The sequence below is a fragment of the Frieseomelitta varia genome, unplaced genomic scaffold, assembly GCF_011392965.1.
Source record: "Frieseomelitta varia isolate USP_RPSP 00005682 unplaced genomic scaffold, Fvar_1.2 scaffold_298, whole genome shotgun sequence".
Taxonomy (NCBI): domain Eukaryota; kingdom Metazoa; phylum Arthropoda; class Insecta; order Hymenoptera; family Apidae; genus Frieseomelitta; species Frieseomelitta varia.
This window is the reverse complement of record NW_025110032.1, coordinates 261,010-279,296: the sequence shown is the minus strand read 5'-3', so window position 1 is coordinate 279,296 and position 18,287 is coordinate 261,010.

Below are 18,287 nucleotides of genomic sequence, written 5' to 3'. Positions count from 1 at the left end.
ACGTCCCTCGGTGCGTTTGCTCGAATATTTTCTGCTTGCCAGCGTATAAGTTGTATCAACAATCAAAAGCTTTCCTTTCGTACAAAATATTCTGTGAAATATGAAACTTTAACTGCAGAATGGTTCACGACACCATACATTTTTTATGCGTAAGATAGTTTTGTTTCAAATCATACTGTCAAAAAAATACGGAGTTTAAAAAATCCACAAACTAATTGTGATGGTTACATTTCAAAATGTTTCATATCTTTGCGACACACGTAAAACATCCATGAAAGATGTATTCAAATCTTCGAGTAATTTCGTGAACCACTGTTCCTAGCTAAGAATAATCGGTAGATCGACTATTCGAAAGGGAAGCAGAAATTCGAGGCTGAAGTAAAAGCACGAACCCCGTCTAAAAGGAAGTTTAAAGCCGCCGAAGGGTTTTGCGTGTCTATAAAGCGTCTACGTGTCGCGTGTTTCTCCGGCTTGCGGGTAGGAAAATCTCTCGTGTTGTTCCGCGGATATAGAAAACGCTCCTCTTTACTTTCGCGCGCGTGTAACCAAACCGGATCCTTGGCAAACTTCGGCGAGCATTTACGTTACGAGTAGTCGACATAAAAAGAAGAACCGGTATATATATACATCTACAGCAGAGAAAGACGGAGAGAGTTTTATTCTCCAGGAGCGAGTGTATCAACAACAGGTAAAGCTACGCGTATGTAGCGTCAAGCAAGATGAATTGACGTTAAGCATGTAAATTCTCGATTGTATATAAAGTGTTGGAAAAATGTAGCGCGGTCGGCAAAGGTATCGTGGAAATTGATGGCAGGGATACGCGTCAAGATTCTCAGAGAAAATATACTCTTACTTTTTCTTCGAAGTTTTTGAGGAAAAAAAATCGTGGACATGTATAACGCGTCTTAATAATTTCTCGAATTTTTGTGTTGCAAGTCGTTGAGAGATACGTTGAGATCTACCTAATTATACCTGCACTGCGTCTTATAAGTATAACCATCTAGAAAGTTTCAACTCCGATGTTATTTCGTGATCAGAACAATGAGAAACGGAGCAAGAAATAATTTATCAGTTCTTTCTGAAAAGAAAAACTATAATAGCACAAAACTAGGTACTCTTGTTTCAGAATTATATTATATTATAATGTTATACATTGTAAAAATTTTTCATACCATAATCAGATAAGTTTTCATCGTGGTATCTCGCCATTTCCAAAAATGAATTGGAAACTTTCGAGTGGTTTTAGAGTTACGAGACGCGAGTGTACAAGGAGTATCTATTTTGTAACGACTTGTACAACGAAAGACGTTCGCTCGTTTCGTTTTCCCTGTTTTATCAAAACAGGGTAGAATGGATTGCGAGTGAAATACATCGGATAAAACACCCTTTTTTACATTAACCGACAACGCGGCGTTGTGCTTACACCGTGAGCCATTTCGTAAATTCTGTTCTCGTTTGTACACAATTGTATCTTTCGTCTACCGCCTGGTACAACTCGAGGGGGTTACAAGCGTACACGACTCTGTATGGGGTTTCCGGTAGATTCCCAGCGTAAACTTTATTTGTAGATATTTCTCCGTGTGCAAGAACACGGACGGGGTAAGGGGAAAACAGATGAAGAATGAATTTTTGTATGTGTACATGAGGCTTTCGAGAGAGGTGAACGTTGAATGCGGAACCCTGCTACGGGTTTAACGGAAACGATAGATAAAATTTGTAGAATAGTTATACTACCAGAAAAATACTCCGATATACGTTCAGCTTACGAAGAAGTAATGCTACGATGTTATAACGAATAGCTGCCATGTTACATATTTGAAACGGAACACTGTAAAATTTTGTTGGAAATATCATTTATACTGAAGGAAGAAAGAAAAAAAAAAAGAAGAAAAAATTAAATACGCGCATTTGACATTCAATCAACGTCTTAAGATACCAAAGAGATATATTTGTTCTTTTTCTTTTTATTATGTAAGATTCGTTATCTTTTTCTTTTTTTAACGTAAAGAATTACTTTAACATGGTTGTATGCAAACAGAAGAAGATTCAACTGTTTCAATTAAAACTGCCATTAGTCGTAATTCTGATGATATACGTGTCTCCACTGACGAAGTTAATGCATCTCGTGTTGCATTTATTACTTGTGAAGTTTGCTTAATCGTCGGCAAAGATTCTTTCGATGAATTTCTATGATTTGAAGAGCACTTAGGGTTAATATTAAAAAAGTGCACTTTTACTTCATTAACTAAGAAAAATGCGAAATGTGTCGACTTCACTCCAACAACCATAGTTACAAGTAATAACTCCTTGTATAAATACACTACTGCTGCAATGTATCCGGACACTTGCTTATTTTTGACATGACGCTTTATGTAATGAAATTATTATACAGAAAAAGAGCAGCTGATTTCATCTGTTATTGTCGTGACAGTTGCCTTGCAATATTACGAAACGATAAAATTGTAAATTTTTAAGTCGTAAATTGTACAGTTATAGAAATTAACATGCAACGATGAAAGTTTGGTATCTCTACAAGTGTCGGACTTTGGATTGTTTAATCTTTAAGCTATAAATCAAATAAAATTGGACATACGGATAAATTGCACATTTGACTCGAATGCTCTGTTGCTAAATTCTTTAATAAATAATTTAAATCTACGTGATCTGTCTCCTCATTGCATATGGTAGTAACAAACACAACCTTTGGCCACAACCTCGCTTCTAATTTATTCACTCGACCGAATCTAGTCACCAGCCACGCGTTCAATTTTTAATTTTCAGTTGGTACAAATCGTCAAAGTGTCCAGGTACTAAGCAAGCAGTAGCGTACGTTGTATTGTCCCTCCTAAAACTGCGTATACGCCAGAACAAATTTATTTTCCGTTTGTTGCTCGCTTCCTAAGGAAGGATTTATACGTTGTCGGTTACGATGGCGATTCAACGGACGCCCGGTATAAAATTGATCCCGCAGGCCGAGAACGGTCTGCAGGCCGAGAACGGACCACAATTAACTCAAGCCAAGATCCCAGTACTCTCTAGACATGTCGAAGCCAAATCTGCCAAAGTCGCGGAAGGAAACCCGACGTCTGCTAGTCCAAAGTTTGTAAGACGAATACCACGCAGGTACACCACCTTCGGGATATTGTGTGCTTTGCCAAGCTGCCACGGATGATTCCGCTGTATCCCCCCGCAATTGTACGTATACAACTATTAGTCGGCCGACGGTGTATACGTGTGCCTGTTTCTATGAGTTAGAATGGCCGCCATCTTGCACACAAGCGCGACAAAGGAAACGACCTTTCAGTTACCTGAAACGTCGTCACCGTAACAATTACCACCGCAACCTCTCTATGTCCTCTCCCTTTCTCTTCGCCACATCCACTATTTTCTACCGTGTCACATCCGCTCTTCTCTCGGTCCACTTCTCTCTCGTGGCTCTTGTTCAATGCACCCTTTCTCAACCCCCTCTTCTTTCCTACGTCTCTTTAACCATCTGTCTTTCCACGTTCCGTTTCTCCTAGTTTTGCTTCTTTTTGTTACTTTCTCTCTCTCTCTCTCTCTCTCTTTCTTTCTCTGATCTCTTTCTATTTGTCTCCTTCGCAGTCACAGAGAACGACACAGGTGACGCCAGTACCGAAAGTAGTAGCAGCAGGAGTTGGCGGCGTGAAGCGACTTGGTCGGGGTGACTGGTGCAAAATAAACTTTGTTTCGAGCTCCGCTTAATATCCCTCCAGCCATCAAATACGGTTACGCGAGCGCACCAACGCCCCGTATACTCGTCCCCCAGAAATCCTCTTCTTTGTCCGCCACTTCGGCCACAGCGGAGAGGGAAAACCGCGAACCTGTCTCCTCTCTCAATGTTTCGGCTTCGTTATGAACATCTTCAATGACACCTGGGCTGATACGTTTAGTTCACGTTTACCGAATTAGACGCGCGACTCTCTGCTCTCTCCTCGCCCCGGCGAGCATGCATCGCTGCGTTTCGTCACGCTCCACAACGAGAACTCTCTAACACGCGGCGGTAACTGTTGCCTTGCCCAGCCTCTTTCTCGCCTCGATGCCCGAAACTCGTATTTTTCCTTCCAAAACTGACGCTAGGTACTGTTCTAGGTTCCTAACTTCGAAATCGCGTGCTCGCCCGAGCAAATAGCGCGAAGCAACCTTTTATGCGAAACAACAAACAACGAATGGAAGCTTTGTGCTATGGTAACAGGAACTCGACACGCGAGTGAAGATTGATTCATAATTATTGGTTTTTTGATGAATAATACTAAACGCTATACTGAACGGAATATTTCAGAAGCTGAACTTCCTGCAACTGTAACTGTACTTTATACATAAACATGTGAAATCTATTAACGTGGCTTGGGGAATATGAATGGTACTCTGAGACTCCGGCTTATTTGCTCAATAAGACAAATTTACCTATATATTTTCCAAATCTCACACCGCTGTACAGATCTCAACCAACGCAGCAACGGAGTCGCAAATGCTCGAATTAAAGCCACAAGACTGTCCCTCTAACCAGGAAAATAAAACCGAAGAAATGACTAATCGATTCGTAAATTTCCCTCGAAAAATTCGCAAGGAGTTCCCGATCAGTGGCGACTCTGGAGTCGAAGTTCCACGACGATGAAAACATTCGAAACGCGTTCCGAACGAGGTTTTATACGGCAGTTGGAAATGTTTTCCGCGTTCAAGGACACGGCGGCACGAACATTATCTCGCGCAAAGCACCGCATTAGCCGGAAGAAAGACGGTATTAGGTCGCGCGCGCGATCTTTGCTCCGGATGCCGATCTACCGAGACAGAGTAATGGACTCTGGCTAGTTTATGCTCTCCACCTCCCCTCCCGTTCTCAACGGGCGATCTTCCCGGAAACGACTCGGAAGATACTTCCGTCGCGGACGCAACGACTAACCCCGCCTGTGAATTGATACTACACGCCGGGCGAACATTTGCTCAAGCTGTTTGTACGAGAAAAAGAGATCGTAGCGGAAAAGCTTCTCTCCGATTAGAAACGCGGCCGTGCGCATCGTCTCTGTAATGGAAGGTCGTGTGTGCACAGAGTAACGTTGCGATCTAAGCCCGTTTAGTGGGCTGAAACACACGGAGCGGCTCGGGAAGGATCTCGTTAATCCTTCCGCGGATTCCTTCTTAACCACTGCGATTGATCCTTTCAATTAATGGCCGAGATTGACGAGCGCAGTTGAAATAAATAAAAAAGAGAGGTATTTTCATCCGTGCGTTAACAGCACGAAAAAAATCGTCCGATACCGCCGACCGAGATATTCCATATGAAATTATCAAATGTCAATAATCGTTTGTTGTTCGATGAGTTTCGAAAGATTGAAATAAACGTATCTACATTACGTGTTTGCCGATGATGAAATATCCGATTTTTACGTGCACGTTATATCCTCGCGTATTGGAAAATGTCCAGCTACGAGTTTTCTTTTTTTTTTTTTTTAATTTTATTTCTTTCATTTTGTGATGGAAAATGTTGTTTGGTTAAGGACGCTTCATGTTGATAAAACGTTTTAAATATCGATGTTGGGTAACTTTGAATGCAATTGACGATTGTTAATTGGAGTATGTGACTATTAATCGTGATTGACGAATTAGTCGTCGATTGACTCAACGAATTAATTAATGATTAATTATCGAAATTTTCTTCGACGTGAAATTAATGTTTGATTTAGTGTGATAACCTAGGTAATAGATATAATAGTAAGTTTGTAATGTTAACTTGAACCTTTAGACGATTAAGGACTAACTTCTCATCGTTAATCATTTATTATCGGATTTGTGCTATTACATCTTTATCTGTTATTCAAATAAATTTAATAAACCTTCATGGGATGGAGGAATTTTATGCAGAACAAATTTCTTTCGTATATCGATTGCAACATCGTTACTAATAAAAAAAAATATCGTTGATAATCACCGTATTAAATGCGTGCGATTATGCAGAAAGAGGACAAACGAGTCGTTTATAACATTTATACTGCATAGTGGAAACACAGAAGAACGAGAGAAGATACGCCAGGGAATTTCGAGTATCAATCACCGAGTATTGTTTCAGCTCTCACAGGAAAACAGCGTTTGCTTTCATTCCTCGAAATCACGAAACTTCATACGCAGAAATCCTTCCTTTTTTTCGCCCTCAAATCGATTGTTTTCAAACATCGAAGAGGAACAGTTTGTTCGATTGATTATTTAATCGTTCGATTTTTAAAGAATCAAACGTAATAATTATATCGGCGCCTTCTGTTTCAAATTTTCTCTTTTAAACTTCAAACGAAACGAGTTATATTTTATTTGCGCTAGACTTCCTTTCCACGGGACTTAATTTGCAAAATTTGTTAGGTATCTGCGCGCATACCAGATAGACCACTGAAATGCCGTATATAAGCCGCAATTATGTTTCCCTGGAATGTACATTATATCCTGTCTATTAACGCAATTGAACGTGTATTAGTGGACTAATTTACTTGAATAACTGACGCACTACCGGCCATGTTATTAACGTGTAGAAAATTGGGTAATTATAAACTTGATAATTCAAAATCCTTCGATTATCAATGACCAATTACTTTTGATATTTCGTACGTGTATCTTCGCGTATTGCACGCATTCCGTAAATTTAATCGACCAATTCGTACATCGAACCGATTTCCCGGTCTCCCCGATTTTTGTTTCCAACATCTCCCAGAGGGAATTCGCTGTTGTCCGATTAACCGGTACATAACTATGCACTATGCATTCGATAATGAAATAGCAGAGTCGAGTGAACCAGTCAGTCGAGGCTAGAGTTAAGTGGATGCCTATGGAAATTTAACGTGACACTTTGACCGCCTGTTCCATTTGTAATTCATCGAGCCACCGCGTGTTACGGGCAGCTCTGAAGTACGCGTCGTATAATAGAATGAATTTATATTGGTTACAAAGCACGCCCTCCTCGCCAAGTTTCTTTTGCTTTTTCTCCCTTCTTTAACTTCTTTCGCCCGGCGCCCACCTTCCATCGCTGACTAACTGGTTTGCGAGTTCGACGGCCATTTACCTTCTCGCCTCTCGTAAATTTTTCAAACAATTTTATCGTGATTACGTCTCACGAGAAAGATCGACAACCACTGGTAGAGCTGAAATAGGTTAAGAGCTTGAATTCTTTTGTGCCACCGCTCAATGTGTTATGCACGCAGAAAATGTACTTCTTTCTTCGGTAACATTGAAATTGCGAAATCCGTGTCAAGGATAACGATGGATTGTCGCAATAAAAATAAATCAAGTTTTCTCTTCTGGTTTTTATGTTTATTCCTTTTATATTTTTTATATTTATTCTTTCAGTAACGTGAATTGAAAAAAGTTTCAATCCATTTGAGGGATAACAGTGTAACATATTCAATTGTACCGATTTACGATTGTTTCTTTAGCCATATTACTTACATTGATTATCTACGTCAATTAATAAACGAACAAATTTCACCAATTGATAAATTATTTTCGATTGATCGAAAATTTGGAAATGATGCTCTGTAAGAAAGATTAGAAATCTACTCTGTGAAACTATGTATACGTAACATATTTAGCGAAAGTTCGGAACGACAAATCTTTGTAGATCATATAAGCATAAGCCAGTTTTGAATATTCTGATGTTCGTAATCAACAACAGTGTCCTCCGTCATTGTCTTCCACCATTTCTGCATCTTACTTGCCATTAACTTGCATCATTGGTATTAACGAAGCTGCAGCGACGCAGCAACCACAAATATACTAATACGTTATTTCCGCATTGAGAACTTGTCGTGGTGGTGGCTCGGTCGCAGTTGAATGGCGAATGAAACTTTGTGCATAACTGCGAGACTGGCAATTTCCACAATTCGTTTATTAATTGGTGTAAATGATAATACACGCTGTTGTCAGAAATGACAGTTTATATTACAACAGATTTTATTCGACGTAATTTCAATTTTAATCTCATTTAAAGAAAGAAAAAAATATATCTTGTATTATCAGAATAATCTCTTTCTCTGTGAGAATTTCATATAAAGTTCAAAGCTCAGTACTCTAACACTGTCAACAACAAATTCCAAAATCAATGCTTTCGCGCGATGTTGAAAAGAATGTAACTTTGCTTTTCTCGCTGAGATATAAACCTAATCCAAACCTAATTTATTCGGCCAGAGTAAATTACAACAATACGCGGCAGATACAACGACGGAACAATATTACCATTTATCTAATTCCACAACAGCCTCCGCAGACAATAATTCAACTTTCGCCTATAAAAGAGCCTCTCACCATCTAATTCTTTAATTTAACGACGTACGATATCAGTGTGTCTGAAATAATTCAAAGTTCTCGCCGAACCACATACTCGAGTCGTTTTTCAACGCAACAATACTTCCGAACAGTTCTTCAGGCAATCGAATTCCAGCTACGCTTTGTACCGTTCTCCTTTCATCATTTTACCTCCCCTCCTCCCCCCCTTTCCTTTATTTTTCTCTATCCCGAGACGTTTTTCCAGTGAGCAAGCCACATCGAGTTTACACGTAGATTCGTTTCTTTGCGCATCCCAGCGGCATTGTGTGCTCATGTACACCAAGTACCACAGCTCGAAACGTCCGAGCCACACGGAAAAGAACGTAATAGGTCTTCGTCCGGGTTTCTCAATGTAAATTTGCACATCCTCGCGGTTACCCGACCACCGTCCACACGTCTACACGTACGCAGAGTGGTGCTTACAAGAAGCACATCCACTTTTCTACCAGCGAGTTTCGAGACGAAGAATGTCCCCATATCGGCGGGAACGACGATGGCGGTGTTACAATTGTGAAACATCAAATTTCGATTGCTTGCCTCGACGATACCTCGCGTCGAGCCTTCGCGTTCGATCGTCTTTGTCAAATAACGAATCACGTTCGCGTTCGATGGAAATGATCCTTGATCCTTTCGAGTCTCTAAGGTTCGGTTCTCAAGAAACTAGAGAAGTTCCTTGGGCACATAGGGAAAAGGTTACGATTTGATTTACTTTTTTTTTTCTCACGTTCGAAGTCCTTTCGCGCGCTTCGTATTTGTAGAGAGAGACAATGTTCACTCTACTTTGCACTCCGAATTTAGAAAATACTCGCACTCGCGGTTCAATTTAAAAATTGTGCTTTCTTATTTAATTTTTTTTTTCTTTTTTTTTTTAAGGATTTTACAGATAATCGAACACTGCCGAGATGTACAGATATTTCAAAAATCCAAATTTCATTTTAAAGGTAGTTTTTTAATGATCGTTTGTCAAGAATATTTTTAGAATCTGTTTTAAGCATTCAGGCTTCGATTACTGTTACATGTCATGAATTTGACACTGTTTTACTTCCAACTTCGTTCAATATCGAAACGTGTCGCTACTTTTCTAAATCGTCGGGCATCGTGGAAGTAGAACGATAGTCATTTCATGCGAAAATATTCAAGAGGTAACATTTGGAGTGCAAGGTGCTCGTTTCTCCGGCGCAATTATATGTATATACACAGATACATGTAAGCCAAATGTATAGTTCACACCGAATTAGAAATGTATACGTAAATTTCATTTATTTTTTTGACAATTCTATGTGAATGTATAGCACTTATCATATGTTAGAGTGCGTAGATGAAATAGAAATGCATATGGAGATACGTTTGCTTCTTTTTGACATATTCATGATGTATGTATATGAAAAATCTGATTATAAGTGCACAATTAATTGAAATACCGTATTTCGTAAATGTAAAATAATTTGTGTAATATTTTGAATGTATAATATACAAATGTATTGTTTCGATATATCTGTTTTACGATTTATATAAGAGGAATGCTTATAAAATACATTTTGCATATGCTACGGATTAAGAGGAAAATAAAAAACAAAAGTAAATATTGTATCCATTATATATTTAGAATCATTTCTGCAAGATCTACGAAGACAAAATATGAATGAAGAATTTATGTTATTAGCATTTCGTCGAAGTACAATTTTACAGTTATTCGATTTCAATAAATTTAAATTTTCCAAATATTGTGTTGTATTATATTATTAATTACAAAAATTCTGAAGAAACAAACCCTCGTTATTTGCCACACAACAGTTAGGTTGAAAATTTAATTATAAAATCGCTTTCATAATGAAGAAATTAATTATTCATCGTCACTTTTAACTTCGTGTTCTTTTAAATGCAGACATTCAATCTACAAATAATCTCCCCGGACAGTTTTTGCATTTTAAATGAAACAAAAATTTAATACACGCACAAGCAAAGTACGATTTATCAGCAAGGAGGATAAATTGAAACTGAAAATGCATCAATTATTGGAATAAATACAACGTAATTTAAACTTTATTAAAATCATTTTTACGAAAGAGTCTTTCGTAAAGAGTTAAAATCATTTTGCACGAAAAATATCACACGAAATAACACTCTTCAATTTGTAATGCCGCGTTATTATTTCTGTCGCTACGAGTAGCAGACGACAACTGAAAATCTCTATAAACTTTTAAAATCCGTAAATCGTTCAAAAACCTCAAACTGCAAACAGCGTTCAAAGCTCTCTCTCTCCATATTCGAATTCAATTATTCAAACGATTCGAATTCGTGGGTGACCATCGCTCTCTAACTTTCAACCATCCGTGCAGGACATAAATTATAGCTGCCGAGTCAGCGCATGTTCGGGCTCTTAAATCGATTCTATTTTCTCTGTCGGGGCCGTATCTTCGAGCCGCAATTGTCACGGCGATAATCAGTTTCGTGAAATCACGTGACTCGGCGAGAAGTGTCCTCTCGGTCAGAATTCGTCTGCCACCAAATGATAGATAGGGTGTCTCAATTTAATTTGTTAATCGTCTGACTTGATTATCGCTGGTTATTTTACAAAATTTTTTTTTAAGTAGAATTTATCGCGTTTCAACGAAGACAAGAAAACACAGGAAAAACACGAAGCATCAAATTTTCGGAACGATTCGGTCATTCGATTTTCTGTTACCATGAAGAATGTGACAGATATTTGAAGATATATTTAAATTATTGGACGATCGATTTGTAGATACGATCTTTTCAATTAATGAATAAATTTACATGAACTGTATATCTAACATTCTATTAATGAAAGATAATTCTATCATTTTTTTTCTTTTTTTTCGTCAGTCAATTTTTCAACCACGAAGAATACCTAATTCATCCTATCAGAAAATTCAATAACATATTAATCGGAAGAACTCCTATTTTATAAGAATCCATCGTAATACACAAGAATATATAAAATATTCAACAAAGAGTATTCGCTGTGATATTCAATGACCCAAAACAAATTTCAATGTAGGTTCTTTAGCCACATTGAAGGAAATATAAAGTACTCCAATATAAAGTCTAATATTAGTCCTTTGATAATCGCGCGGATAGATTAAAACCAGACACCGTGTAGCTACTCGGGCGCACATTCACGCGGACGAGCTCACATACATTTCACGGAGCGGCAAGTATACCACCCCGAAGTCGGTTTTCACCCTCGATTCCAGATCGTAACGGTCGTATTTCGACGACGCCGACTGCGAGAAATAGAGGTGGAAGAGGCATCGAACTGGCTGCGATATATCGTCGCTACAACGAGCTTCGATCACCTCGAAAGCTTTCCTCAATGGCCTCCAACCGACGCCACGCTCCGCCGTCAAGCCACGGTATAAATCGTCGTGTCTCTTGCCCACCGGAAACCTTGCTGCGCTGATATTCTGCCTTCAAATTTCTCACGCTAATCGAACGGAGGTGCAAGCTCCATGTATACACCCTGAAACTCGTTTCTAGGTGAAGAGACGAACGATATCCCGTTTGAAGAGCTGTTCGCCTTAACCTTCCTCTGATTCTCGAACTTTTATACTTCGGTCTTGCTCTCGTTTCGACAAACAAGACGAACGTTTGTTATTCTAAGAAAATTTTTAAAATACGATTGAACATACACTTTGCTCAAATTGCAGGTATTTCGTAAAAGAACGATCCTTTATTTCAATTATTTTACCAATCTAGTATTATTTTGCGATAATTATTCATAATCATGTATAATGTAAACTATTGCCTTACATTAATTATTTGTGTATGATGTTATTTTATATTAATTACATTCCATTATTTCATATTGATTGCTCACACTCGTGCTGCATAATTATAATATTATTGTATCTCCACTTCTAATTCAAGTAGATATTGCATGTAAAGTAAAATACAACAAAAAAGTATTCTTCTCCGCGAGAATTATCGAGTTAAATTTGGAACTTCGTAAAATATACAGCCTTAATTTCAATTTTGCATCTCCGTTTACCAACTCGGGCAAACCTTTATTTCTCCGCTTCGATAAATATTTCTTCGATACAACGAGTGATTATGAATCGACGATAAGGTCTACACTTGAAACTTCCACCTTCTTCGTCCAATATATTTTTTATTAGATTTCTGTCTACCAATAACGCTTCCACTACTCAAAGTTACTCACACTGACCTAGAAATATTCCGTCGTATTTCAATAGTACTTCGAGAATCCTTTTCACCCCATCATTAGAATCTCTGTCGAAACTGGGTCTCATCTGTATTGTAAAACATCGTACACAATAGATTTAATTTTCTGTGATTCGAGTACAAACAGAGGACAGAGTGGGCGAGAAAATGAAAGAGAGAGAGAGAGAGAGAGAAGAAAATACGATGAGGAGAGTAACAGAGGGAGAGGGGCGAAGTGAAGAAGCGGTGGCCACGTGCGAGCACTTCTCAAGCTTTAATTAGCCATGGATCAAAGGTACAGTTAATGGAAGCCAACGATGCCGACCTATGACGGGCACACTTTGAGAAAAAGAATCAAAAGCAGCGGCGTAAATCCGGAAGAAAGGTGCATGCCACCGTTTGAAAATTCCAAACCAGATCATGGTCACACGATTTCTCGAGTCACTGATTTTTTCAACTCTACCGAGCCATCGGATAATCGATACCATTGAACGACCAGGCAGCTCTGTTACAGCGTGAACAGAGCGAAAACGAGTACACACTCTGTACACCATTTTCCGTTCACAGACCGTGCTATTAAAACCATCGATAGATTTGTCGTTAGACAATAACGTACAAAACTATAATCTCTGAAAGTACATTCGTCTTTATAAAAGACATCAGTTATTGATACAGAACATTATAGATTAATAAAAAAAAAGAAGAAATAAATTCAACAACATTTGCAATTAAACCTTATCTTGAGACATTTCGATTTTAAAATTTAATAAAATTAATATCTACGAAAGACACACGTGTCGACTCAGATATCTGTATCCAGACACAACTTGTTCAAAGGAACATTCACACTCACGATTCATTGGCAATTCCCAAAACGAAGAGGACCTTAAAACTTTCATTTACGACCAGACAATATCACTTCATGCCAGGACACCCCTGGCATGTATGCATCGTTATCGTCCCTATTCTATTGTCCCCGTTAAACGTTTCAACCGCCGATCTTGGAACGCGTGCAAATCGATCACGTCAGAAGACTGGTAAACTCAACATCGTAAGAGAAACAGGCGAAGACGTTTTTATTCCTAGGCAATCGTGCCTGGCGATGTACTTTAAAAACGGAGGGCGGTTTTGTAAGAGAGACGAATTGTTTTTCACTGATCGTAAAAGAAGCCGATGGAACTACGTGGGAGATACGTAACGGGAGTTGGTAAGAAGCCTCGTTTCGACGAGGAGTTGGCCCTTTTCATGGATCAGACTGGTCGGCACCGCGGATGGAAAGGGGCTCCTCCGGTTCCTTGTATACTTCTTTCACAACTGTGGCTTCGAACTTTACCACTGAATCAGCCCCTGGCCGGAAGATGTTCAATGTTCGCCAGCATAGAAACGTCGATTCTCTCAGAGTCTCGCGGTTGCGAAATTCCAGCATTGGATAAAGTACATAAAGCTCCGGCAACCGCCAACCGATTCAATGAAAAAAGAAATATCGATTTCGAGCAACGCCGCCAGCCGTGCGGGATATTTACGCGGTCGTTCGTATCGTTATTCGGGCAACTTCGACTTTGTTTCTTTCAACCTGTACGCTTCGTTTCGAACGCGAACAACAACGACGCGACAATTGCCGCGACGCGACGTGTGCTCTTGAAAGAACGGTTTTCAGGAAACAATGACTCGGACTTATTTTGCCGTGCAGAAACATATTCGGAATTTTCCAGTCTATGTCCACACGTATGTATCAGTATAGCTGTGAAACTATCGGTGAAAGATTAAAAAAAAGTATACGATTAGCTGTAGCTTTAAACAATCAAACTGTAGCTCTGAGAATTATAAGACATATTTCATAAATGTGCAGTGTAACGATTTTTGTCGAAATTCGATTATTCGATTGTTATTGATGTTCAGTGTTCTTTTACGAAAAAAAGAAAAGATTATTTATTTTGAGGCTTTCTTCCTTTTATCTTTCATCTATAATTTGGTTCAATTTCGTGAATCTTTTATGCATTTAAATAAATGAGAGTTTCGTATTTTTCAGAGTGATTTTAAATCTGTGATACGCTGGATATGTTATTTGAAATGACGAATGCCGTTTCAATAGAATTTATCATGAGAAGCTTTTATATTAATATTTCACTGGAATTAATCATGATGACGCTGTACACAAAATCGATAAATGAATTTTTAAGTAAATTTCAGCGTTCGTTGCGCGCTTTTAAAGATTTTAGCTTTCAGATTAGTTTCGAGCTTATTACGATAAATGTGATAACTTCCATAAATGTAAATAAAATATTTCTTTTATATTAAGTGATTTTTACTCGGCGCGCGGTGTATAAAAATAGTTAATGAATTTTAAAGAAATCGATGCCATTGCGTTACGTACGTTATAAAAGCCAGCTGCGATGTAGAAAATATTGAAACGAGTTGTTTGGGTTGAAAATAAAATAAATTATAATACACAACGCTTATAAATCGTATCACTCGATATTCACTGTCGTTCAAACGTCTACGATCAATCACTTGATAAATTATCTTAATAGTTTTTCAACCATAGTGTGTATTATTATTATTATTATTATTATCATTATTATAAATATTTAATTTTATATCAGAAAAAAGAATTGGTTTTCGATTAAACGTAGATTGGTCAAATGACAACTGATAAAAAAATTTGAATGGCTCATTTCGAATCGTGCAGTGCTCGACCGAACCAATTTTCGCTAAAATCAATATTTGCGGGGGGTGCTGAAGTGGGTCCAGTTACAATCAACGTTCGTGAAAGCATACGAATGGTTGTATTCGTTTGCGAACCAACCTTATTTTCTAAAAATTCTAACACTCCAGCCTGTTACACAAAATTGCTTTTGATTAAACTGCGAAAAACGTAGATATTTAAAAAAAAAAAGAAAAAACGAAACTATCCAGAATTTTTTTAATTAACAGAGATATAGCGAATTTAATTTTATTCTGAAACTTTAAAGCCTGTTTAAAACCAAAAAAAAACTCAGTTGGGAAATATTAGTTTTGTTTCAAACATCATTTGGTTTAATACACAGAGACATAGGAAGATATTTGTCTCCAGTAAAAAATTTATACATAAAAGAAGACGAAAATATTTTTTTTCCGACCTGTAGTCCTTATTATAATCTTTCAATTTTATATTTAACTTGACCTTTACACTTGAAACATTTATTATTTGGAACAATTTCTTCATAAATGCATACCACGAGCTTTTCTAATGATCTATACTCTAAAAGAATAGAACGAAAATAACTTATTCCATGTTAATACGTTTTTTAATTCCTCCTAGATCATTACGATCCATAGGAATTAAATAATTTCACGCCTTCACTGACTGCACCATCCATCGAATCTACTAATATGAACCCTTCTCCTAGCCTAGCAGTTGTACCAAACAACGAGCACAGTCAGTAACTATCCTAGCAATCGAGTCAGCTGGCTGGCTCCATAACCACATAAAACGCCACCTATCGTCGGCAGATTGGAAATAATCGGAATAAAGTGATTCCCCGGAATAATAGCGGGGTTCCCCAAACCCCGTGTGTCCTGGTTCTCGAATATGAGCTAAGAGAAACGAGGACGAGGGTGGAAGGAAAGAAGGAGAAGAAGAGAAGAGAAAAGAAAAAGAATCGTGCTACGTCGTGCAGAGTCACACTGTAGCCATCCAGGTCAACAATATATACTCTTCTCGCTATCAGGATAGATAATGGAAAGTCGACTAAACAAGTGTGCTATCCACCGGAGGAATCGTAGTAGTATGATTTTATTTTGCAACGTCATAGATTATAAGCTTGTTTCTCGTTACTCCGCATTCGTCTCAACAGAGTACATTCTTTGCGTTATTCTCCCCGAGATGAGTCACGAATAAATTTATTCGTCGTTGATGAGTTTTCTTCGGAAAACAAATTGCTTTTTTCTGGTGGAAAATGTTGACACCATAACTCTAGAAATATATTTATATGTATATCCAGGCATTAAATATAATTTCGTTCAAAGGAATCAAGTAATAAAAAATAAAAATTCGCACTCTGTGAATAAGTACTCTATGCCCAATTACACGTTTCGACGACAATTTCACTCATATGCATCAATATTTAAACAAAAAGAGAAAAGGTAGAGATCACGTGTATACGTCTCGGAGATTTCTCAGGTCATAAGCTTTCGCTTTTAACCGAAAATTCGCGCGCGCTGTTAATACGATGTCATACGATGTCTACGGTTATGATCTGGGTTTTTTTCCCCTCCGGCATGCTCCATTAGCAGCCCCGTTGCTCTCGCGGAAAATCGAGGGCGTCGGGCGCCAGAAGGAAGAAGAGACGATTGGGGGTGCCGCGGCGAACATCAGTCAGCATCACTTGTCATCGTTTGAGCGATGAGCAGCGCCGGTTTACGCGTGCTCACTCCGACAGATATTATGCGAAACGAGCGGAGGATTCTTCTTGTCTGCGATCGTGTTCGTCCCGACGCGCCTTTTGCGCCGCTATAAATTTATGCTTCGCCCCGGAGAGAAAGATGCGCGCGGAAATGGTGAATACCATGAAAAGAAGGATCCTCGGAGACGTAACGGAACTCGCTGAGTAATTTGCCGCATTAATAATAACCGAGACCCGACTCCTCTTGAATATACCACTTAATCCGGATGTACATAGATTAAGAATATACTCGTCGTTGTATCTTCTTACGATAGCGAACACTTTCAAGTACCATTCGTTCGTGATGTTAATTTATGCGTCGTTTGAAACGTAGTTTTATTACATTTTCTATTTCTTCTTTTTTTCCTTCTGAATTATTTTAGCGGAGGAGAAGACTAGGTATTGTAATATGGAATCCCGTTCTTACATTTCTTTGAAAAATAACAAATAATTATCGTCAAATTTTTGAAACTAGTGGTACGAAATTTTGATATCTTTACGATATTAATATCTTACATGATATATTGAATTACACAAAAGTGACGCAGGATTTTATTAAAGTTTAGAATATTCAATTTTATTTTCCTATGATAAAGTAACGAGATGAAGTGAAATTAAAGTTATCAAAATTAAATAATTTCAATCTTCAACCACCCGTTCGAACCCAATTTCTAAACTTTAAAATCCTCCAAACAAAAAAGGAGGAAGATGAAAAAGAATTCATCGTGAAAAAAAAAAATCGTATTTTTAAATCCCGAAACAAAGAACGAAAATTGAAGTATATAACTCCGCGAAGTAATTGGAACAAGTTTTTTTCAGGAAGATGAATGAAATGGATTGTAGAGTCGTCCGCGAAAGCTCGGAACTGTTTCGGGAGTTCTTTGCGTGGGAACAAGCGAGCAATTCGTAAAAGTGTATAGAGATTCGTTTCTAACAATGCTAAAGCCGGAACGATAGTTTGACTTTATACCTTCCAGTGATCAGAGAATTGTAAAAGTGGATTGCTGCCAGGCAACAGGCTGCCACTAAATAAATGACTCAGCTTCAGTTTTCGAACAGTTTGCGTTAATAAAAAACGCAAAAAGAAAATTCGCCGTACGAAACGCGTATGTATGGAAATAGGCGGGGGATATTCTGTTACATGCGCGATTGAAAAGGTAGCTTCGCCGGGTCAAAGGTTCAAACGATATGAGCATCCATTTTATCGTGTTGTTACACTTGGAATATTGTATTTTTCACAGAATTCAGTTTCACTGGAGCCTTAAGTTTACCAGCGGTGATAATATTAGGAAATGTAACGTGCGTACGTGTATTGTTGACTTTCTGTACATGCGTGTATACTTTTTTATACGCCCG